Source organism: Cervus elaphus, chromosome 1 (assembly GCF_910594005.1).
Source record: "Cervus elaphus chromosome 1, mCerEla1.1, whole genome shotgun sequence".
NCBI lineage: Eukaryota > Metazoa > Chordata > Mammalia > Artiodactyla > Cervidae > Cervus > Cervus elaphus.
Genome location: NC_057815.1, coordinates 60,532,481 through 60,557,945, shown reverse-complemented (window position 1 = coordinate 60,557,945; position 25,465 = coordinate 60,532,481). Strand labels below are relative to the sequence as shown.

Genomic DNA, 25,465 nt, shown 5'->3' with positions numbered 1-25,465 from the left:
CCATATCTAGTCCCTCCTCTACCAAGGTGATAGCTGCCAGTGCACGCTGAGGAAAGGCAGCTGATGTCCATGTCAAATTCAGCTCCTCACCAAAGGCACTGGACACATTTAATATGTACAGAAGTTCTTCCACAAAAGAATACCCCTTCAGGACCACAGTAACTGTTTCACCTAAATTGACAGAGGCAGAGAATATTAAGCAAAAATAAGAAAGCAGAAGAACTACTCTCAAATGAAAGAGGAAGACACAACTCCAGGAAAACAACAACAACAACAAAATGAATAAACACTTTACCAGATAAAGATTTCAGAAATTGGTAGTGAAAATGTTAACTGAATAAGGGAAGATGATTGATTTAAATATTGATCATTTCAATAAGGAATTAAATTATATTAAAAGACCCAATCAAAAATAGATAATTCAATATCTGACATTAAAAAAAAAAACCACTAGAAGGAATGAATAGCAGACTAAGTGGTTCAGAACACATATATGATCTGGAAGATAGAGTAATGGAAATCACCTAATCAGAACAGCAGAAAAAAAATTCAAATTAAAAAAAATGTAAGGAATCTATGAAATTTCTGGGAAAGCATTAAATGTGCCAACATTTACATTATAAATGTTCCAGAAGAAGAAGAGAGAGAAGAAAATGGAAAGTGTATTTGAAGAAATTATGCCTGAAAACAACCCAAACCTGAAGAAGAAAACAGATATTCAGGTATAGGAAGTACAGAGGGTCCCAAACAAGATAAACCCAAACAGACCCACAGCAAGGTATATCATAATTATAATGGCAGTAATTAAAGAGAATTCTAAAGGCAGCAAGAGAAAAAGTTAAAAAAAGGGAACCTCTCTAAAGCTACCATCTGATTTCTCTGCAGAAATTTTGCAGGCCAGAAGCAAATGGCACAATGTATTCAAAGGGGTGTAAGGGAAAACCCTGCAACCCAGGGTACTCTATCCAGTAAGACTGTCATTTAGACTAGAAGGAGAGATAAAGAACTTAGACAAGTAAAACTAAAATAATTCTGGAATAATAGACCTACCCTGAAACAAATGCTGAAGGGTCTTCTCTCAATGGAAAAGTAAGAGTCATAGGAAAAGAAAAATCCCAACAGGAAAGACAACTGTACAGTAAGGACTGAAGATCACTTCAACAGGCAGGTACACAGATTAAAAAGCAAAAAATTGGCCAAGTATTCCATTTTATATAGGTATCACACCTTCTGAAGTAAGTCCGAAAGAGAAAAGCAAATATAGTAACACACACATATATATATATGTAATTTAGAATAACTGTCCTGATGAACCTATTTGCAGGATAGCAATAAAGATGCAGATGTAGAGAATGGACTTGTGGACACATGCGGGGAAGGAGAGGGAGAGGTGAATTAAGAGAGTAGCACAGATATACGTACGTCACCAAGTGTAAAATAGAAACTGCTATTTTATATAACACAGGAAGCTCAACCTAGTGCTCTCTGATGACATAGAGGGGTGGGATGTGATAAGATGACAAAATGAATTTTACAAATTCAGTGCTATCAAAGGCCAAAGTAATATGTCTAGCTTTGTTCTCAGGAAAAAGTAAAATCTGTCATAACAAAACCTGGGAATTCTTCAAAAGGCATTAAGCTTGCCAGTTATCCATTGTGGTCATATTTTCACAAGGGAAAAAAAATATATATATATATATAAAATAAATTTTTAGGGAATATAAATAACTTTAGGAAACTCCCCAATATTATGGGCTTCCATGGTGGCTTAGATGGTAAAGGATTTGTCTGCAATGCAGGAGATGTGGGTGGGAGCCACAGGAAAAAATATATATGTAAAATAAATTCTTAGGGAATATAAATAGTCTTTTAAGAAATGCTCCAAAATTATTAGGTTGGTGCAACATAATTGTGGTTTCAGATTGTGAATTTTAAAGCATGATAACTAGACTTAAACACATCTTTATTAATCAAAATAGGAGCCATTACAATCAACACGTTTTTGCCAATGAAAAATAAGTTTATTTATTCCTGTGGCATCAAAGTGCATGCTTCAAGTTTTGACAAACTCTTCGAAAGATTGTTCTGTCACTGCTGGTTGTGGAAGTCTTTTCTCTGCAACAAGTTGTTGAGATGCTTGAAGAAGTGGTAGTCAGTTGGGAAGAATTCAGGTGAATATTGGGCTTCCCAGGTGGCGCAGTGGTAAAGAATCTGCTTGCCAATGCAAGAGACCCAGGTTCGATTCCTGGGTTGGGAAGATCCCCTGGAGTAGGAAATGGCAACTCACTTCAGTATTTTTGCATGCAAAATCATATGGACAGCCCACTGCTGGGCTACAGTCCATGGGGTCACAAAGAGTTGGACACGACTGAGCACACACAGGTGAATATGGAGGATGAGGCAAAGCTCTGTAGTCCAACTCATTCAATATTTGAAGTGCTGGCTGTGTGACATGCAGTTGGGCATTGTCTTGGAGAAGAATTGGGCCCTTTCTATTGGCCAATGTTGGCTGCAGGCATTGAGGTTTTCAGGTTTTCGGTGCATCTCATCAATTTGCTGAGCATACTTCTCGGATTTACTAATGGTTTCGCTAGGATTCAGAAAGCTGTCATGGATCAGACCAGCAGCAGACCACCAAACATTTCACTATGTTGGGGCAGGTTTGGCTTTGGGAAGTGCTTTGGAGCTTCTTCTCAGTCTGACCACTGAGCTGGTCATCACTGGTTGTTGTATAAAATCTACTTTTATTTGCACAATCTGATTGAGAAATGGTTTGTTGTTATTGTGTAGAATAAGAGAAGATGACACTTCACAACAATGATTTTTTAAGATTTTGGTCAGGTTACGAGGCACCCATTTATCGAGCTTTTTCACCTTTCCAATTTGCTGCAAATGCCAGTCAACCATAGAATGGTCGATATTGAGTTCTTTAGCAACTTCTTGCATAGTTGTAACAGGATCAGCTTTGATGATGGCTCTCAGTTGATCATTGCCAACGTCCAGTGGCCAGCCACTACTCTCCTCACCTTCAAGGCTCTTGTCTCCTTTGCAAAACTTCTTGAAATACTGCTGCACTGTGCATTCGTTAGCAGTTCCTGGGCCAAATACGTTGATGTTGCAAGTTGTCTCTGCTGCTTTACAACCAATTTGAATGCAAATAAGAAAATTGCTAGAATTTGCTTTTTGTCTAATATAATTTCCATAGTCTAAAATAAATATAAAATACACAGAAAGTAATGTCTTTAGCAAAATAACATAAAGTGAGAAATGTGCTTTAAAATGATGTGCAATATAACCACATTTATCTAAAAATGTATTCCAATAGCTTACAATAGTAAAGTTGAGCAATGTAAAACCATAGTTATTAATAGCTTCTCTTTCTTTACTGATTTCATTTATTTTGTCTCTCTTTTTCTTACTTGATGTGTTTCTCTAGAGGTTTATCAATTTTATCTCATCAAAGAACTAGCTTAGTTTCATTGATCTTTTCACTTGTTTTTCAGTCTCTATTTCAATTATTTCTTCTCCAAGCTTATTATTTTTCTTTTAAGAACTTCAGGTTTTGTTTGTACTTTTTATTCTCATTCCTCTAGGGATGAGGTTAGTTTGTTTATTTGAGACTGCTTTTTTTTCTTTGTTTTCTTTAGGTAGGCCTATATTACTATACACCTCCCTGTTAGAGCTTCTTTTGTTCTGCCTCATAGGTTTTGGAGCATTGTATTTTCATTTTCAGTTGTCTTGAGATTGTTTTTTAAATTTTACCTTTGATTTCTTCAAGGAACCATTTGTTGTTTAGTAGCATGTTGTTTAGACCACAAGTTTAAGATTTTTCTAGGTTTTTTTGTTTACATTCTTGTTTTATTCTGTTGTAGTCAGACAAGATAGTTGATATAATTTTAGTTTTCTTAAATATACTAAGACTTGTTTTGTGGAGTTGCATATGATTTATTGTTGAGAATGTTCCTTGGGCACTTGAAAAGAATATGCATTATGTTTTATTTGAATGAAATATTTGCTATGTATCTAACAAGTCAGCCTGATCAAATGCATTGTTTAAGGCCCATATTTCTTTATTGATTTTCTGCCTGGATTGTCTCTCCTGTGATGTAAGTGGGCTTTTAAATTCCTATACTTTTATTGTATTACTGTCCATTTCTCCCTTTATACCTGTTAATTTTTGCTTTGTGTGCTTAGGGGGCACCTGTATTGGGTGAATTGATAGTTACAAGTTTGGAAATAAGAGCTGGATCCATAAGAAATCAATTGACATTCAAAGTTCCATTTTATGCACTTTTTTTTTTGATAGAGAAGTCATTATGCAACACATATATCTGATAAAGTGCCTACATGCAGAATATGGAAAGAACTATGAAATCACCACAAAATGACTATGGATGAAAGACTTGAGCAAGCACTTTATAAAAGTGAATGTTCAAATAGTCACAAGGAATGAAGGCAGTCCAGTCTCAGCAGTAATCAGGGAAATGCAAACTATAGTGAATTTTTACTACTATATAGTCCAGAGTGGCTAAAATTTAAGAGTGATAATAGTGTTAATAACATGAGAAGCAACTGAAACACTCATATGTTGCTAGTAATGTTATAAATTTGTACAGCTACTTTAAAAATTGGCTGGTATTCTCTCCTAAAGTTGAAGAGATATCTAGATATGTAGATAAACTATGACCCAAAAATTATTCTCCTGGTATACACATAATGGAAATGTGTGAGTAAATGCAACAAAAGACATGTGCAAGAATTCTTAGAGCAGCAGTATTTAAATAAACACAAGTTGAAGAAAATTTAAATGTTTGCAGTAGTTTAAAGGATAAATGAATCGTGATATATAATGGAATATTATGCAATGATGAAAAACCCAACTGTAGCTCCATTTAGTAACAGGCAAATTTCCCCAAAATTGTTGAATGAATGGAAGTCAGACACAAAACAATTAAACTGAATCATTCAATTTGCCTGTTCAAAAATAAGACTCATCTATGGTGTTGAACCTCTGGAATAGAAAGGGTATAGTTATTAGAAGAGAACATGTTGTGAGGGAGGTGATTCTAGGAGGTTGGTATGTTCTGTAACTTTTCCTCCATGGTGGTTAAATTGATGTGTTTGTTATGGAATAATTCCATGAGCTGTACACGTGTAATTTGTGTTGTTGTTGTTGTTAGTATAACTCTTGTATTTCAGTTAAAAATAGGTTTAAAAAATCGCATCTTTTATAGCCTCCTGACTCTCCAAGAGTTATTTCTCTTTCATTCTATGAGTAGGTGTGATATAATGAATAAAGGACTCCCCCCCCAAAAAGATATCCATTTTCTAATCCCCAGAACCTGTGAATATATGGCTTTACAAGGCAAAAAGAATTGCCTTGTAAATTGTCACATCTTTTTCAGATGTGACTAAGATATTGAGATTGGGAGATTATTATGGGCTATCCAGTTGTGAGGAATGTAATCAGAAGGGTCCTTATGAGAGGGAGGTGTGGGGGTAAGAGGTAGAGTGATGTTGCATGGGGACAACTTGACTGGTCACTGACAGCTTTGAAGATGGAGGGAGATTCTGAGCCTAGGAAGGAGGGCAGCCTCTAGATGCTGGAAAAGGCAAGAAAACAGACTTTCCTTTAGAGCCTCCAAAAGGAATGCAGCTTTGCCAATTATTTGTGTTTAGTCTCATAAGACCCAATTTTGGACATATCACCTCTAGAACTATAAGAGAATTAACCTGTTGTTTTAAGTCACCAAATCTGTGGTAATTTGTTACAGTAGCAATAGGAAACTAATAGTGGTAGTTCATGGGCAGTGTACTAGGAAAGGTACAATGTCAGAGTATACTGTCCACAATATGTGCTCTGTAAGTTGTACTGAATGTATGATCAAGCTTCAAAAGTGTCATTCCTCTGTATGGTAAAGGGATTTTTGAAATAAATAAGGATGTTGAGAATTCAAGACCAGTATGATGTGATGTGACCATGGAATTTTCTACCAGTCTGTTTCCCTCTAATCTTCAGGCTTCCTTAAACGTGAAAGGCTGAGAGTCTGGAGATGAAGGAAAGAGCACAGGGTTTGCAGTTATCAGGCACAACAAAACTGGAGATGGGGATGTGGATGAAGATGGCATGATTAGGACTTTCCCTTAGTCTGGGAAAGGCATTCGCTGTCAAAAGGGAGATTAGAATATTTTATAAATAAATATGCAAAGAAATAAGATGGAGGTAATAATGCTCTTGACATCCTAAATGGATCTTGTTGTTGTAGTTCAACCACTCAGTTCTGTGTCCAACTATTTGCAGTCCCATGGACTGCCACACAGCAGACTTCCCTGTCCTTCACCATCTCCCAGAGCTTGCTCAAACTCATGTCCATTGAGTTGATGATGCCATCCAGCCATCTTGTCCTCTGTCGTCCCCTTCTCCTCCTGCCATCAATCTTTCCCAGCATCATGGTCTTTTCCAATGAGTCCATTCTTCGCAACAGGTGGTCAAAGAATTGGAGCTTCAGCATCAGTCCTTCCAATGACTAATGAGGATTGATTTCCTTTAGGATTGACTGGTTTGATCTCCTTGCAGTTCAAGGGACTCTCAAGAGTCTTCTCCAACACCACAGTTCAAAAGCATCAATTCTTCGGCGCTCAGCCTTCTTTATGGTTCAGCTCTTACACTCATAATACTGGACTTCCCTAGGGGCTCAGAGGGTAAAGCATCTGCCTGCAATGCAGGAGACCTGGGTTCAATCCCTGGGTCAGGAAGACCCCCTGGAGAAGGAAATGGCAACCCACTCCAGTACTCTTGCCTGGAAAATCCCGTGGACAGAGAAACCTGGTGGGTTACAGTCCATGGGATCACAAAGAGTCGGACACGACTGAGGGACTTCACTTTCACTTCTTCACTTTCTCACCTCCATACATGACTACTGGAAAAACCATTGTTTTGACTATAGGACCTTTGTTGGCAAAGTAATGTCTCTGCTTTTTTTTTTTTTTTATGCTGTTTCGGTTTGTCATAACTTTTCTTCCAAGGAGCCAGCATCTTTTAATTTCATGGCTGCAGTCACCATCCACAGTGATTTCGGAGCCCAGGAAAATAAAGTCTATCACCATGTCCATTGTTTCCCGATCTATTTGCCATGAAGTGCTGGGGCCAAATGACATGATCTTCCTTTTTTTGAATGTTGAGTTTTAAGCCAATTTTTTCACTCTCCTCTTTCACTTTCATCAAGAGGCTCTTTAGTTCCTCTTCACTTTCTGCCATGAGGGTGGTGTCATCTGCTTTTCTGAGGTTATTGATATTTCTCCCAGCAATCTTGATTCCAGCTTGTGCTTCATCCAGCCCGGCATTTCTCATGATATACCCTGCATAGAAGTTAAATAAGCAGGGTGACAGTATAAAGCCTTGACGTACTCCTTTCCCTATTTTGAACCAGTCCATTGTTCCATGCCCCATTCTAACTGTTGCTTCCTGATCTGCATACAGGTTTCTCAGAGGCAGGTAAGGTGATTTGGTTTTCCAACCTCTTTAAGAATTTTCCACAGTTTGTTGTGATGCACAGAGTTAAAGGCTTTAGCATAGTCAATGAAGCAGAAGTAGACTTTTTCTAGAACTCCGTTGCTTTTTCTATGATCCAGCGAATGTTGGCAATTTGATCTCTGGTTCTTCTGTCTTTTCTAAATCCATCTTGAACATCTGGAATTTGTTGGTTCACGTACTGTTAAAGCCCAGCTTGGAGAATTTTTAGCATTTCTCTGCTAGAGAGGGAAATGAGTCCTACTGTGCAGTAGTTTGAGCATTCTTTAGCATTGCCTTTCTTTGGGATTGGAATGAAAACTGACGTTTTCCAGTCCTGTGGCCACTGCTGAGTTTTTCACATTTGCTGGCACATTTAGTGCAGCACTTTAACAGCATCATCATTTAGAGTTTGAAATAGCTCAGCTGAAATTCCATCACCTCCACTAGCTTTGTTCTAAGGTCTACTTGACTTAGCACTCCAGGATGTCTGGTTCTAGGTGTGTGATCACACCATCGTGGTTATCTGGGTCATTAAGATCTTTTATGTCTAGTACTTCTGTGTATTCTTGGCACCTCTTCTTAATATCTTCTTCTTCTGTTAGGTCTATACCATTTCTGTCCTTTATTGTGCCCATCTTGGCATGAAATGTTCCCATGGTGTTTCTAATTTTCTTAAAGCGATCTCTAGTCTTTCCCATTCTATTGTTTTCCTCTATTTCTTTGCACTGATCACTTAGGAAGGCTTTCTCATCTCTCCTTGCTATTCTTTGGAACTCTGCATTCAGAGGGATGTACCTTTCCTTTTCTCCTTTGCCTTTACCTGCTCTTCTTTTCTCAGCTATTTGAAAGGCCTTCTCAGACAACTGTTTTTTTTTTTTTGTTGTTGTTGTTGGTTAAATTTGTTTTGTTTTGTTTTTTCAGTTACAGAGTCTAGGTAGTGATTTCTTTCTTTTTTTTTTTTTTCATTTATTTTTATTAGTTCAAGGCTAATTACTTTAGAGTATTATAGTGGTTTTTGCCCTACATTGGCATGAATCAGCCATGGATCTAAATGTGTTCCTCATCCTGAACGCCCCGCCCACCTCCCTCCCCATCCCATCCCTCTGGGTCATCCCAGTGCACCAGCCCCGAGCATTTGTCTCATGCATCCAACCTGGACTGGCATCTGTTTCACACTTGGTAATATGCATGTTTTCATGCTGTTTTCTCTGATCATCCCACCCTCGCCTTCTCCCATAGAGTCCAAAAGTCTGTTCTATACATCTGTGTCTCTTTTTCTGTCTTGCATATAGGGTTATTGTTACCATCTTTCTAAATTCCATATATATGCGTTAGTATACTGTATTGGTGGTTATCTTTCTGGCTTACTTCACTCTGTATATGGGCTCCAGTTTCATCCATCTCATTAGAACTGATTCAAATGTATTCTTTTTAATGGCTGAGTAATTCCATTGTGTATATGTACCACAGCTTCCTTATCCATTCATCTGCTGATGGGCATCTAGGTTGCTTCCATGTCCTGGCTATTATAAACAGTGCTGTGATGAACATTGGGGTGCACGTGTCTCTTTCAGATCTGGTTTCCTCAGTGTGTATGCCCATAAGTGGGATTGCTGGGTCATATGGCAGTTCTATTTCCAGTTTTTTAAGCAATCTCCACACTGTTCTCCATAGCGGCTGTACTAGTTTGCATTCCCACCAACAGTGTAAGAGGGTTCCCTTTTCTCCACACCCTCTCCAGCATTTATTGCTTGTAGACTCTTGGATAGCAGCCATTCTGACTGACATGTAATGGTACCTCATTGTGGTTTTGATTTGCATTTCTCTGATAATGAGTGATGTTGAGCATCTTTTCATGTGTTTGTTAGCCATCTGTATGTCTTCTTTGGAGAAATGTCTGTTTAGTTCTTTGGCCCATCTTTTGACTGGGTCATTTATTTTTCTGAAATTGAGCTGCAGGAGTTGCTTGTATATTTTTGAGATTAATCCTTTGTCTGTTGCTTCATTTGTTATTATTTTCTCCCACTCTGAAGGCTGTCTTTTCACCTTGCTTATAGTTTCCTTTGTTGTGCAAAAGCTTTTAAGTTTCATTAGGTCCCATTTGTTTATTTTTGCTTTTATTTCCAATATTCTGGGAGGTGGATTTCCAATATTCTGTGATGTGGCTCAGACAACTGTTTTGCTTTTTTGCATTTTTTTTTCTTGGCGCTGATCTTGATCACTGCCTCCTGTACAATGTTAAAAACCTCCATCCATAGTTCTTGAGGCACTCTATTTATCAGATCTAATCCCTTGAATCTATTTGTCACTTCCAATGTAAGGGATTTGTTTTAGATCATACCTGAATTGCTTAGTGGTTTTCCCTACTTTTTCTTCAATGTAAGTCTAGTTATAATTACTAAGATGTATTCCCAACCATAGAACACTTCTGACACTAAAAATGTGGGTTTTCCCTACCAAACAGTTCTCTAACTATGTGCAGATACCAACTGGGTGTCCTACAATTGATTCAATTCTGACACTAACTACCTGGAGTTAGTTCAGACCTCCCTTGTTAAGGGCTCAGCCCCACAAGACTGCCCTCCCACTTTAGATAGCAATTGCAAATATTGGGTCCCTAGTTACCCACAATTTATCTGACTTGTCTTAAAATTTTGGATTCCCATGACCCTCTCTTCTAGTTTGATAATTTGCTATGACAACACATGGAAATCAGGGACTTTTCTTATTTACAGCCTAATATATATAGGATATACAGTTATGTATCCTTATAAAGGATGTTAGAAAATATATAAATGAAGAACCTTATTAAGAGGCAAATAATATGAGGCACGGAGGTGTCCTGAATACAAGGGCTTCTGGGATTATGGAGGTTGGGGTACACCACCTTTCTGCATATGGTACTGTTCACCACCCTAGAAGCTCTCCAAACTCTTTCATTTACAGTTTTGCGGAGGTCCCATGACATAAGCATGATTAAATCATTGGCAACTGGGGATTAACTCAGTTTCTAGTTTCCCTCCTGGAGGTGTGAGGGGATTTGGCGCTGAAACTTCCAACCCTCTAATCACATCATTTCTTTGGCAAGCAACCTCCATCCTGAAACTATCTAGGGGGCTCATACAGAGTCACCTCATTAACATAAACTCAGGTATTCTCCACAGGGACTTTTTAGGAGTAACAAAAGAGGCTCCTCTCATCCCTGTAACTCATGAAGTTCCAAGAATTCTAGGAGCTCTGCTCCAGAAACCTAGACAAAGACTGGATATATCTTTATTATTATATCACAATATTGCACTAGTTAATAGTGAGAAGTAATTGAAAACATCCCCTGGAATCAGTCCCTTCCTTTTCCAGAAAAGACTCATCTGTGTTGTCGGTTCATTTCTTCTCTTGCCCCTCTTCCTCATTTTTCTTCATCTGTGTGTAACCTGGTCATTGAGTGAGCAGGACTCAGTGGTGTATAATTGGAGTATTCCTTTATTTATCTCTACTGTTGCTTGCCACCATGTTATTTTTGTTCTCCCCACCCCCATTCCTGGTAATATTTTTGGGAAAGTGACTTTTTTAGTCAGTTTTGGTATTAGAATATCTACAGTCTTAGGCATTAAAAAGTTTAGTCCTATCTACTATCAAAACTTCCATCTCTCATTAAATCCTAAGCTGGCTCCTTGACCACCTTTCACCACCTCCATCAAGTTCAGGCCTGATTTACAATTTCATAGAACAAGAGGGAGTAAGTATGTCATGGCCTGTTTTCTTTTTCTCATTTCTTTACTTCCTTTCCTCCTCCTACTCTCATTATTTGGTTTGAGGGATGAGAGCTGAAGGGTAGCTGTGGTGCTATCTGTGATTGTTCTTTTAGTTGTTGAACACACAATAGGGGCTTCTTGCGGTTGTGCTTTTGTGGAGTCTTCAGAATGCCCCCATACAGTTAATGACCTGATAGTGTACTGTTTGCTGACCCTTTTTGCTGACATCCCAGGGTAAGTTCTTTGACTTTCCCCTCATTCCTGCTTTTGGCAGTATATTTCCAGTTGTCTCTGCTGAAGTGGGCGGTGGGAGCGGTGGGGCATGGGAGGGATGAGGGGGGATGGGCCATGGGCGGGGTGGGACGTGGGAGGGGTAGGGAGAGCCGGAAGGTGGGAGGGGCATGAGGGGGTTGGGGTGGAGCGTGGGCATGGTGTGGCAGGGCTGTGTCTGGGAGAGATGTGGAAGGGGTGAGGAAACTCTGTTGGGCAGAGGATCCAATCTGTATCCCATGGACCTTGGAGAAATTGACCATCTTATTCAGGAGTAGAGGACTCTAGTGATCATGAGCAGATAGCCCCAGCCTCCATGTTAACTACCATTATTGCTGTTTACTGGAGCGTGCTCAAACTCAGTGATGCTATCTAACCGTCTCATCCTCTCCTGCCTTCTCCTTTTGCCTTCAATCTTGATATCTCCTCCAAATGAAAAGACGTATAAGTCTGTCTTAAACCCCTATGGATTTAGAGATGACAGAAATAATTAGTCCATAATAGTCTGTAATACACTTCATTCACATAGAGACCTAAGTGAAAATATTCTTAGTGCAAATTTCCATCTTTTTTAAAGCACGTGCTGGTGCTCAGTCATGTCCAACTCTTTGTGGCCTCATTGACTGTGGCCCATGAGGCTCCTCTGTCTATGGAATTTTCCAGGAAAGAATACTGGAATGGGTTGCCATTTCCTTCTCCAGGGGATCTTCCCAGCCTAGGGATTGAATTTCACCATCTCCTTTATCTCCTGCATTGGCAAGTGAGTTCTTCACCATTGGTGCCACCTGAGAAGCAACTCACATCATATTTGTGTTCTTTATCTTGTCCTAGAATCCATCACTCTCCTAGCCCTATTCCTGCAGGACTTGTCCTCTCTTGCTTAAATCACTCTGGAAATTCCCTATGTCTGTTGATGTGATGACCCCCAATTCCCTTGTTTCTGTGATCCACATTTTCAGAGACTCTGAGAGACTCTTTCTACTGATCATGTGAACCTTACCTCTGGTGACCTTACAGTGCTGACCATCTCTAATCCCTGTGACCTACACTGGGCCCTGCCTCTCCCACCTTTGATGACTATATGATTCTCATCCCTATGAACTCTATCACCCTACTCCAGTGTTCCTAAGATCTCCCTCACTGACCTCAACCCATTGACACTTTGATCCTGACCCCACGTTGATGGCACTTTACTCTCCACTACTATCACAGAAAACCACTTTCATATGTTTCCATCTACCTTCATTCCCAACTTATGTCTAGCCATTTTGTAGGGAACTCAATACCATCTCTGAATTACATTTAGTAATCACTCTGCCTAAGTGCCTGAGGAATTGATAAAAAATTATTTGTTTATACACAAGAATTTTGCCCGAAAATCAAAGTTAATTATAATGCTTCTTAGTTAAAAGTTGAATGGGCTTATTGAACAAATATGAAAAGCATTGAACAAATGTTAACATTGCACAGTTATCAAGGATGCTGTGATATCAGAGACCCATGGTATATTGTGCATGGGTTCTGTTTTTATCACTATTTCAACTTTATCCTATTCGGAGGCTCCTCCAACTCTCAGTGAGACTATTTTTAAAGAACAAAAGGAAAATCCATCTATTCAAGAACATCTGCTTTCTATATAGGTTTTCTGTGTCATGATTTCTTCTAGAGACGTGATCATTTAACTTGAAACTGAAGAGTATGCTTGGGGCACAAAGATAGCAGAGTGAGCACTCCTGTCTCCCAGCTCCAAGTCCTTTGATTGTTCTTCTTTGTACTGTATGTTTTCATACAGGCTGTGGAGGGGTAGAGAGTGTACCCTTAAATGGAAGCCAGTGAATGGCCCTATGTGAGATATAAGTAACTTTTTTCTTTGCATCAGGATTCCTTCAGATCATCAGCTTTGAGAACCTAGCATAAGTCATTGTTTCAGAAGGTATAGATTTGCAGAGTGGAGATTTCCTCCCCTCTCAGGTCCTTGGTTGGCTCCAGCATGTTCTTTTTTATTTCTGATCATGACTCTACGGCTCAAATAGTGTGAAAAGTCACAAAGGTGCTTGATTTGGAGATAAGCATTTTCTTACATTTTAATATACAGAAACATTTCTTATTGAATTATCACTATGGTTTAGTCACTAAGATGTGTCTGACTCTTGTGACCCCATGGACTGTAGCTAGCCAGGCTCCTCTGCCCACGGGATTCTCCAGGCAAGAATACTGGAGTGGGTTGCTATTTCCTTCTCCAGGGAATCTTCCCGACCTTGGAATCGAACCCAGGTCTCCTACATTGCAGGCAGACTCTTTACGACTGAGCTATGAAGGAAGCCCCGACCTGGTCCACAGCCGTGATTAAAATGGCCCTTTTTCCCTGGTCATGAATCTTGTTCCATAAACGGGTCCTTCTCAGACTTGTACAGAGCTCTAGGCCGTGAATACCTAAACTCCTGTGAGTTTTTTCTTTACCTTTTCTAAAAAACATGCACAGGCAAGTGCCAAAGTGCCCAGGAAGAAGAGAAAAATGGTTAAATTACAAAAAGTTGTTTAATTTCTATTTTTCATATTTGTTTAATATTGTTTCCCGAATTGATGCAGGCTCTATCCTGGCCAAGTTTCTGATTTTTTATTTTTTATTCCTATAATAGAATAGCTGTAAATGGCATTACATTTGAGAATTGGAAATCTTGAATTTCCTATGAATGTTTTTGCATTCAAGCATTAATAACTCACAATTTAAGAGAGTGAAAAAAATACACATAGAAATGAAAAGAATTTGTAACTTCCAGTGAATAACTGTATATTGATAAAAATATTCATATAGTTATTCTATAGATTTTGTAGCAGTCTGCAATGATTTTAATTTCCCTCTATGAAAATGACTTTCTTGAAGCTTTATATAATATTACATATTTAAAAATTACATATTTAAAAATAAAAACATTCAGAATAATAATATAAAATATTCTGTTGGGCTTTTTAATGGACTTCATTTGATTTTATCATGTACTCATGTATATCAGTTATCTGTTTTTAAAGAAGAAGGAATTGAGGCAAAGAAAAATAAGGTTCTCACTCAAGAAATCTTCAACTCTTGCTATGATTGATTTAGTTCTAGATGTTTCGTTTGAAAAAACCTGATACAAGGAAGGTTTTCATTCTGAGTGGGTGGTATTTTAGGCTTGTTCTGGTGATGTGCCTTCTTTGTTTAGATACTGAAACTCTTATCTGGTCATTGAGTATTACTTTTTTTTCAAGTCATCAAGCACCTCTTGCTTTGTGATTTTCTTCCAGGCACCAGGAATTTCACCTTTACTGATAAATTTGTTCTGATATTTTTCTTCTAGCTTTGATCTGAAGTGACAGACAAACCATTTCCAGTATGGCTGGGTAGATGTGTCTGGGGTGATGCTCCATGTGGCATACTCCCCTCCTGCTCCTCGATAGGTCTTATATGGGATTCTCCTGCCATCTTTCAAAATAAAATTACAATCACTTGCTACTAAACTAGTACAGTAATTAAGGGCAAAATGGTCTGTTTGATACCACACCCATCCACCGAGGGCCTGTGGACGGTGGAAGGAAACACTGTGGTCTCCTTCATGGGTAGGGATTGTGTTCGTACAAACTGCTTTACAGAAGGGACACTGTTTCCAGCAGCCACAGAGATGTTCAGAGAGCATTTTCTGGATTTCAGGAATCATTTCTCCTACAAGTCTAGACAAATAGTTCTGTTCTACCTTCTTCATTTCAGGATCCAAAGCTTTACTCATGGCCTCTTTGAGAAACTCGATATCTTTTATCTCCTGGTGTTCAATGCTTATCAAGTCTTTTCGTGGAAAGATCAAGGTACTCCCCAGATCATCACAGAACAAATCTAACCACCCGGACACTGTGCTGCTTTTATCTTTAGCTATTGCTGTAGATGCATGTATAGCTGAGAGGATGGCATTCTTCATGTCATCGAAACTCATTTGTAGAAAAGTCTTTATTTTTTTACTTCCTGTGTCAGAAAAATATCTTTTAACATGGTTTTCAATGTAATTCTTAAAAAATGATTCTGGCTGATGAAGGTACTGCCAGTAGTTATCAAAATTTTCCTCTTCTGCCAGAGAGATGAGAATGTGTTTCTCCAGGTTAGCTCTGTTTTCATTGAATGCCCGGCAGGTGGTTCGAATGTGCCCAGCAATTTTGAGGGCCATGTTTTTCCTTATGGTGCTGGAGACAGCAGGTGTGAGTTTCTTCCAGAGAAAATCAACAAATGTTTTAATTGAAGTTGCTCCTTGACAAGAGATCTTAAAGCTCATGAAGAAATCATCTTTCTTGCTTTGCAGATAGTTTACAGGATCATTTGCCCTCTTGAATGCCTTGTGCATCTCCTTAAACTTCACTGATGCTCTTTGGAATAAACACAATGATAAATCTATTTCATATTTTTTTGTCAATGTGTATCTTTTCTGAGTGTGTACAGATTTCACCTCCTCATCTATTATTCTCAGGATTTCATGGAAATAAGTTGTATTGTAATCATGCTTTTGCTGAGATATTTTGTTAACAGTTTCATTAACTTTTGAAATAATGTGGTCAGTAGTCATATTTATGGAGTGTATATCTTGGTACTCTATTGTCATTGTAAAGTGTCCCCAAGATTTCTTGTTCATCTTAACATGTTTGTCATAGTTGATTTCAAACTCTTCTCCAGAATAGTTTTTCAGTATGATTGCCATGTCTTTTTCATTTTTGAAATAATCAAAAAGGATGTTTTCAGAATCCACTTCAATTTCAGGCTCTTTGGCTGGAGGGTGACTTGAGGACACATCATAGACCCATTTTTCCCAAAGTGGGTTGAATTTCTCATGGAGCTCTTCCTCACTCAATTTGGTGCCATTTAGCATTAAAGCCAAATTCCGGCTTTTTTCCAATAATTCCTTTTCATAATCTGACTTTTTCTTATCCAGTTTTTCTTGATTTTTTTTAAGGCTAATGAGTTCTTCAGCTTTTATTACACTTTCTGTAATTAGTGACTCTTTAAGGTAATTTAGCTTATTTTCAAAATTTCCTTTCCATTGTATCAATACTTGACTATCTAGATCATCATTAAAATATTTTTCAAGTTCTTGTTTGATGGCTTCATATTTCTCTGTAACTGGATCCTCCAGTGTGTGTGTTACCAGTGTCTGGATTTTTCCATTCTGAATCTGGATGATCAACTGGTCCTGTAAGCTCCACACGTGACTCCTCAGCTCCCATGTCCAGTAATTATACTTGTTTTCCAGTTTGCTCATGGCCATGGCCTCTTGAGTATTCCTGAAACTGAAAATAAAGTTCTCACTCAATAGGGCTCTCCACAAATCTTGAACTCGGAGTTTTACATCTGATATCTTCACGATTCTTCCCCTAGATTCCTGTTGGGCAGTCCCAAGAATTCTGCTTTTTAGTTCCTGAACATTGTGGCTGTAGCAAGGATTGGGAGGGGCCATTGGGGGATTGCCATCCCAGAGGTGAGCAAAGTAGTAGACGTGGGTATTGACATCAAATGTAATGACATCACTAAAACAGGTTACGTCGGAGCACTGCTCTTCTTCAGCTGCTATTGCTGCCATTTCGTCCAATCTCTGCTCAAGCCGCCTTCTTCCTTCCATAGTTTCGTCTTTAGCTGTAATTTCCCCCACATTCTGATGGACAAAGAGGCAACTGGGAGAGATTTTTACTTGTTTCATCCTCAGAAAAGCTTGGACAACTATTTGCAGAATATCTTGCATTTCTGATGGATTTTCCCCCATAATATTGATCAGAGTCAAGTTTCCAAGTCCGATGACAAAGGTTGCCAACTCATTGTCATGATTTTGGAACTTGTTGCTGAGTTCTGGGGCTCGAAGTCCTTCTGTGTCCACAACAAGCACAAAGTCAAAGCCAAGTTCAGCTGTGAATGTCTCCTCCACTTTCAGAAGCTGCATGTAGGCCCCCCGAGTACACCTCCCAGCACTGACAGTGAACTGCAGCCCAAAAAGGGCATTCAGCAGGGTGGACTTCCCTGAACTCTGCAGGCCAAGGACAGAGAGAACAAAGAGCCGCTTGTCTCCAAGTTTCTCAGAGAGCTTGTCAAAAACAGCTGCCACCCACTTCAGGGGCACATATGAAACATCCCCATCCATCAGCTCAATGGGAACACCAGATATCATCAGATCTGCAGCAATGTGGGGAAAGGAGAGAAATAGTGTATCTTTCATGGGTGAAGCTTCTTCCAGAGCTTCATAGATCTGGCCAGCTTCTCTGAGAATGTGCTCAACTCCCAAGGTACAGTCATTAATCTCTCTGGAAATAGCTTCTATGTCATTTTGCCTGAGTTTCAGAGAGCTACTCTTTGTGGCCTCTTGCTTTTCTTTTTGAACCAATGCCTTTTTCTTCTCATTTAGGTTTTGCAAGTGTCCTGCAGTCAGGTTGTCCAAAGCTACATTCAGCCAGTGGAGGAAGTAGAGTTTGGTGTGAGTTTCTGAATGATTTTGGAGAATTTCAAGGACAGAACGCATTAAAGTATTGAGAGGAAAGGCTTTTCTCAACTGTTCCTGTCTTATCATTTGTTTCTCTGTCTCAGTCTCACTTTTGTGTTGTTCAATGCTGCGATTCCCCTTTTCTCTCAGATGATACAGTTCTTTGTCCTTTTCACACCAACGTTGCCACAGTTTTCCCTGAAGAGGTAGTAAGTTTTCCTTGACCTGATGTATTTCCATTTCTCTCAATATGGTCATTGAAGCCTCTGCCTTTTCTTTGGCTTCCTTACAATCTCTCTGGTCTTCATCAATAAGCATTCCTTGCTTGCGAGCAACTTGGGCACAGTTCTCCAAGCTGAGTGCAGTGTTAGAGAGCTTCAGCAAACGTCCGATTGTAGTTGTGAGCTCCCCTATTAATTCTGCCTCATTTCTGTTCCTGATCCCAATTCTCACTCTTGAGCCAGATTTATCGACTGTGCCTTCTCCTTTATCATCAAGCAAAAAGATTAAAGGTTTTGTTGACTGACACATGTCACTGACTATTTTTCGGTTTCCTTTATTGTCATCAGAAGTTGACATGAGGACCACAATTATGGAAGAGACTTCGTGCAAAAAGGCGAGTTGCTTCTCATGTTCCTTTGCATCTCCATGAAGATTGGTAAAGGTCAAGCAGTTGTCAAATATGTCCTGCTCTTCCCCCCGAGGACAGAATCAGGTGACTTCCACCACTCCTCCCATCAAGATACAGTCTCTGTTGCTGCCTTTGCAATGTCGGTGAAAAAAGACATCATGTTTGCGTTCACTGAGAAGGCAGTTCATGATCTGAGATTTGGAGACAGAGAAGCCATTTCCAACTCTAATGAAGGACACAATGGGGACAGAAACATGACACATCCGGTGATTCTTGTAATTGTCCTTCTGCTCATTTATTGATTTCCCTACTTGCTGCCAGCTCCTTCGAATTTGACTGAGAGACCAGAGAGAGAATTCAATTTGAGCATTGCAAGGATTAGGTATGAGAAGGGGGAGTGCAAACTGACAAATGGAAAGTTTGTCCAAAATATATTGTCTGGCAAAATGATCTGCACAGTGAAGAATTGCCATCTGAATATCCATAGGGTGAACATAGGGTCTGACATTAGTGGCTGCTGAAGGTTTAGTAGGACTAACACTTTCTTCAGGTAGATCTTCATATGGATCAAAAGCCCCCTTTTTTTGGTTTGAGGTGCTTGAATAGACTTGGTTCTCTGTGTATTCTTCATGTTTGATGATCAGGTATCTCAGCCCATAATCCAGCATCAATAGCTTCTGTAGGAAATAGAAGGGAAGTTCTCTTTCAGAGCAGGGCTGGGTGTTGTACACAGAAGTCTTATGGATCAGTTGGAAGTTAGCTCTGCTCATTTTTCTTGGGTAGAAACATTCTAGGCCTAGACGCTCAAGTAAGTCTCGGAAGGCTTCATTTTCTATGACTTCTTCCTTTTTATTTTCATTATCGTGTGGTTCATGGGGCTCTTTCTTTTCATGGAAAACACTTTGCAATTGTTTTCTCACCTCTTCCACTTGCAATGAAGAGACAGTGGCCTCATAATTCCCATCAATGAGCAGTCTCAAGTCTTTTTCTAGGTTTTCCCAAACATGATCTCCAGGTTTGTTGAGGACATGGACAACTTCTTTAGTCAAAGATTGTCCCATCTGATGTTTGATCAATGCCAAGCGTTTTTTTTTCTCCTCTGGAGAAAGAGCTTTAATGCCCACTGTTGCTGTCAGACCTGTGAGCACCAGGAATGCCTGAGCCCTGTAGTTGCAAATATTTTTGAGCTCTTGGTATTTATTTTGCACAGTTTGCATTTTGTCCAATAGGAAGTCTAACTCATCATGCCCCAGGAGATACTGAAATATATTGTCATCCACATGATATCCTGCACCAGATGCTATCAAAAGTAGCAAGATGTATGTGTCTGGCTTCCCTGTTTCTCGGAGGTATTTCAAGAAGCAACCAAGAGACAAGCTGACTTCATAAGTCAGCTTTCTTTGAGCTTCCTCCATTTCCTCTGTGGATTCAGTTTTGGCCGTTGCTTCCCTAAGTTCATTCTGTGCTTTTTTATATATTTCAATTAACTCAGAAAATTGGGTGATATGGACATTGTCTTCCTTTGGTTCTGACTGAAATATCCACTGCATAATGGAATGACCCTGAGGAAAGTTTGTTACTTTATAGATGTGAGGATCTAAAAGACTGCTCAACTGAGATTTAATAAATTTGGTTTCAGAAATGGATTTTTTTTTGCAAAAGTTGACAGTGTTTACCAGAAAATTCTGCAGACCCCAGTCTTTGAGGCATATATTAGTCCAAATGGTATAACTTTCAGTTTTTTGACTCAATCTTTGCATGAAATATATCAGCCTTTTAAGTTGTTCTTCAGGATCAAAAACTTTCCACGATTTCACATACTCTAGGAAAATCCTAGCCTCCTTCTCAAGAATTCTTGAGAATTCTTCTCCCTCCTGGTTCTGGGCAGTGAGTTCAGTCAGAGCAGTGTAGATGTCTTTCAGGCAGTTAGCTACTTTAAGAGGATCCTTAAAATCATTTCTGTGGCTAGAGAGGACAATGTCCCAAACAGGTACCAGCTGAAGTCCACGGTCAATGACACACCAGGTTTGATTATTGGCAACTAGACCTTTTGTCCAGTCAGAAAGGCTATTTGCTTCTGGTGGGCCACCTGTCTGGGCCACAGATAATTGGACTTTGGTTTGGAGATTTTGGAAGGTTGTTCTCCGAGAGGCTTTTTTTGAATGAGAGTCTGACATATCCACACCTGTAGCAATGTTCACTCCAAAGCCGCTGTAACTGTCGCTTATGTAAATAGCCAGAGCCTCTGCTGCTTGCTGTTTCACTTCTGCCAGCTGCTCTTTTTGGAAACCCTCTGAAATAGCTTTCCACCAGTAGATTCCTCCCAGGTGCAGCGGGCCCTGGTTAGCATGAGACCCAAACCTCTGGAAGAAGGCTTCAGTCCTATGCCTCAGCAAGAATAGTTTGTCTGGGTCTTCTGACTGAACGAAAAGGTCTTCAATGCATTTTAATTCCTGGAGAGCAGCATTGGAAAGTTGGAGCTGATCAGTGGGAAAGATGCAGGAGGCCAGAGGGATATAGCTGAACTTGGTTGAGCAGAAATAAGAGTGTTTGGAATGTGACTGTTTTATTTTCTTGGATTCTGAATGCATGCTCTGATCCATACCAGCTTCCAGGCTAATTCCCCAACTTCCACCTTTTGCTAAGGCAGTTATACTGAAGCCCAGCTTCTCTAGAGTCTGAGTGAACATGGATTCTTCTTGAGATGATGTAAATTCCTTTGTTTCCATCCGTGTACCCTGCTCAGGGCCACGGAGTACAAACTCCTTGGGGACACAGAGTAGCTCCTCTTTCTTCTCTATAAGACATCTTTGGTCACTGGTTTTGTAAATTCCCTGTAGGGCTAGTCCTCCAGATGCATGTCTCACCAGTTCTCTATCTGAAAGATTTTTCCTGTGAGAAAATGCCCCTTCCATGTGGTTGAGTTGTCTCTGCATATCTTCCATGACTTCTCCAAGGGGCATTTCAGGAGATGGCCAGAACTCTTTGGGGATCTCCATTGTTTGCCTCAGTGCTGCTTTCTTTTTCCTCACTGCCTCTTCCTGTTGTTGCCTCCCCTCTGACAGCATTTCTCTTTGTTCCTGCAGTGACTGTTCTGCCTCCTTCTGCCTTTTCTTTAATGATTCCACCCAAGACTCCTATAACTCTGAAAGAGTATTTGAGTGTGACAGGTTAAGCAGTTTCTCCAGGGCCCTTTTCTCCCAGGAATGTTGCACCTGGCATTTCAGCTTCTGAAGGTCTTTTTCTTCTAGGTGTTGTAAGGCATGGGCAGAAGTCACACCCAGGTGTTCCTGCAGCTTTGACAACTAGTACTCAACTGCCAGTCTTACTTTTTGAGCATCTCTTGGAGATCTTGCCTATTTTCGCCTCTAAACGGGTTCATTAGCCATAGACTCTGCTGTATCCATGGCTGTGGGAAGAAAAGACACTCAGTTAGCCTGTGGCATGTTAATATGCAGAATTCTGTGATTAATTTGCATAAATCTGTTGCTTTTGTATACACTAATAATGAACTATAGAAAAAAAAGTCAGGGAACAATCCCATTTATGATCACACTAAAAAGAATAAAATACCAGGGAATAAACTTAACAGAGAAGGTGAAAGACTTATATTCTGAAAACTATAAACACCGATTAAGGAATTTGAAAATGATAAAAAGGAATGGAAAGATATCCTGTGTTCCTTGATTAGAAGGATTAATGTTGTTAAAAATGTCCATACTATTCAAAGCAATCTATAGATTTAATGCAATCACTATCAAAATACCCAGGACACTTTCACAAAAGTAGGACAAAATGATTCTAAAAATTTTTTGAAACCCCAAAAGACTCAATTGCCAAGGCTGGCTGGAGAAAAAAAAAAATAGCTGAATGTATCATGTTCCTTATTCAGACTATACTACAAAGCTACATTAATCAAAAGAGCATGACATTGGCATAAAAGCAAACACATAGATCAATGGAACAGAGTAGAGAGCCCAGAAATAAACCTACACACTTATGGTCAATAATCTATGACAAAAGAGGTGAGAAAACAATGGAAAAAAGATAATTCCAATAAGTGGTGCTGGGAAAATTGGATAGGTACATTAAAAGAATATTAGGAAAAAATAAGCAAAGAATAAATTGACGTTTCTCCAAGGAAGACATACAGATGACCAACAGGCACATGAGAAGTCACTCAACATTGTTAATTGTTAGGGAAATGCAAATCAAAGCCATAATGAGGTATCATATGACCAATCATAATGGCCATCATTATATAGTCTACAAATAATAAATGCTAGAGAGGATGTGCAAAAAGGGTACCATTGTGTACTGTTGCTGAGAATTTAAGTTGGTTTAGCCACTATGGAAAGGTTTGTAGAGTTTCCTCAAAAATGAAAAATAGGATCACAATATTACCCAGCAATTCCACTCCTGGGTATATATGTAAAGGAAGTGAAGACAGATATTGAAGAGATATATGCACCCCCATGTTTACTGCATTGTTATTCACAATAGCCAAGATATGGAAACAGCCTAAGTGTCAGTCCATGGCTTAATGGATAGAGGATATGTGATACAGCAGACACATGTGTGCACACAGACACAGACACACAGTGGAATATTATATAGTCACAAGAAAGAGGGCAATCCTGTCCTTTGTGTGTGACAACATGGATGAACCTTGAGTGCCTTATGCTAAGTGAGATAAGTCAGACCAAGAAAGAGAAATTCTGTATAATATCACTTAGATGTGGAATCTAAAAAAGCCAACTTGTAAGACCAGAGAAGGATGGTGGTTACCAGTGGTTGGAAGGTGTAGGAATTAGGGAGATACTGTTTAAAGGTACAAATATGCCATCAGTAGATAAATAAGTCCTATACATCTAGGTTTCCCTGGTGGCTCAGATGGTAAAGAATCTGCCCACAATGGACCTGGGTTTGATCCCTAGGTTGGGAAGATCTTCTGGAAGAGGGCATGGCAACCAACTCCAGTATTTTTGCCTGAAGAATCCTCATGGACACAGGAGCTTGGTGGGCTACAGTCCATGGGGTTGCAAAGAGTTGGACACGAGCAGCTAAGCATAGCACATAGCACACATAATGATTATAAACAATATACTGTATTATAAACTTCAAAGTTGCCAAGGGACTTTATCTTAATTGTTCTCACCACAAGAAAGAAATGATACTGTGATGTGACAGAGGTGTTAGCTAACTCTATCTTGGTCATATGGCAATATAAAAATGTATCATATCAGCACATTGTATACCTTAGACTTATGCAAGGTTATATGTTAATTTATCTCAATAAATAAAATGCACTTCTTAGCTGATTTATACTTGTCACCCTCTTCTCACTCTTCCTCTGACACTAGTTAATATTATTATATTATATATATATCTATTTTATATTATAAACTGTATATGTATAATCAAATTCTCTTTATCTACTGATGCCACCTTAATGTGTGTATGTAGAACAAAATACTCTTACATTCAGTGTTTTCTCAATGTTATGTTTTTAACCCCACTGTCTTTGAGACATGTTAGATGAGATTTCACACGTTTCAACTTCACACATAATTCAGGTTTCTTCTCTTCTTGTATTTCCTGTCCTACTGAATGTCACTATTATATATATAATCCTACGCATCCTTTTTCCTCCTAATGTGAATGTAGTTTCATGTCTTTTCAAATTATCCTTTTCAATCTCTCCTAAATCTCAATTCCTTTTAATCCCCTACTAGCTCTCTCTCAGATTTTGCCTTCATTTTGTCTTTATTGAATCATATAATTGTCATCTCATCTTACAGTCATTTTGATTTTGTGCTTTCCATCTTCCCCAGTGTCACTAAAGTTTGAATCTAAATTTAATGGCAGACTCAGTAATTCAAAAAACAGCTTTTCTGGGCTTCTCTTGTGGACAGTGATTAGGAATTCGCCTTGCAATGCAGGGAACACTGGTTTGATCCCTGGTCCAGGAAGATCCTGCATGCCACGGAGCAGCTAAGCCTGTGCACCACAACATCTGCACCTGTGCTTAGAGCCCACAAACCACAACTACAGAGCCCATGTGCTGCCACTACTAAAACCCGTGTGGCCTAGAGACTGTGCTCCACAGTAATAGAAGCCACCACAATGAGAAGCCCTGGGTATTTATGCAAAGGAAGTGAAGACTGGATATGGATGAGATACACGCAGTGTGCATGTGCACACTGCAACTAGAGAAAGCCTGCGCACAGCAGTAAGGACCCAGCGCAGCCAAAACATAAATTCATTGAAAAAGAGAACAACTTTTCCAACTGAGTTATCTAAAATATCTAGATAAATTTTTAAGACAAATTCTTTGAAGTCTCAAGGAATTTAATAGATAGTGAAATAATATCTGATGGAAGAGGTAAATAAATTTGAAGCAAATGAAACACCTCCATTACAAATTAAAGACAACATTTAGGATACCGTGGCATACACCTCGGAAGACAAAAGAAATTCACAATCAGACATAGCATAGTGAAACTGCAGAAAATACTATAGGAAAGGCAAAGCATTTAGAGAAAAGCAGATTTTTTTACAAACTAATGTATTTTAATTAGAGAATAATTACTTTACAATATTGTGATGGTTTGCCACACATCAACATGAGTCAGCCACAGGTATATAGGTGTCCCCCACAATTCTGAACCCCCTTCCCACCTTCCTCCCCACCCTGTCGTGGGTTGTCCCAGAGCACCTACTCTGGATGCTCTGCTTCATGCATCAAACTTGCACTGGTCATCTGTTTTACATATGGTAATGTACATGTCTCAATGGTATTCTCTCGAATCATCCC

The 25,465-nt window shown here is 39.3% G+C and overlaps 2 protein-coding genes and 1 pseudogene across 3 annotated transcripts in view; 1 reads left to right on the top strand and 2 right to left on the bottom strand.

The window, feature by feature from the left end:
• The window catches only part of LOC122694965 (interferon-induced very large GTPase 1-like), a 1,416,129-nt gene that overhangs the window by 625,934 nt on the left and 764,730 nt on the right, over positions 1 to 25,465 (bottom strand). The gene's annotated exons all lie outside the window — the stretch shown is intronic.
• The window catches only part of LOC122695260 (zinc finger protein 215-like), a 462,760-nt gene that overhangs the window by 33,289 nt on the left and 404,006 nt on the right, over positions 1 to 25,465 (top strand). The window lies entirely within an intron of this gene.
• The window catches only part of LOC122694949, a 51,419-nt pseudogene continuing 40,462 nt past the window's right edge, over positions 14,509 to 25,465 (bottom strand). Inside the window, exon 3 of the transcript XR_006341284.1 lies at positions 14,509 to 22,057. The product of XR_006341284.1 is annotated as an interferon-induced very large GTPase 1-like (transcript). The remainder of the gene's footprint in view (positions 22,058 to 25,465) is intronic.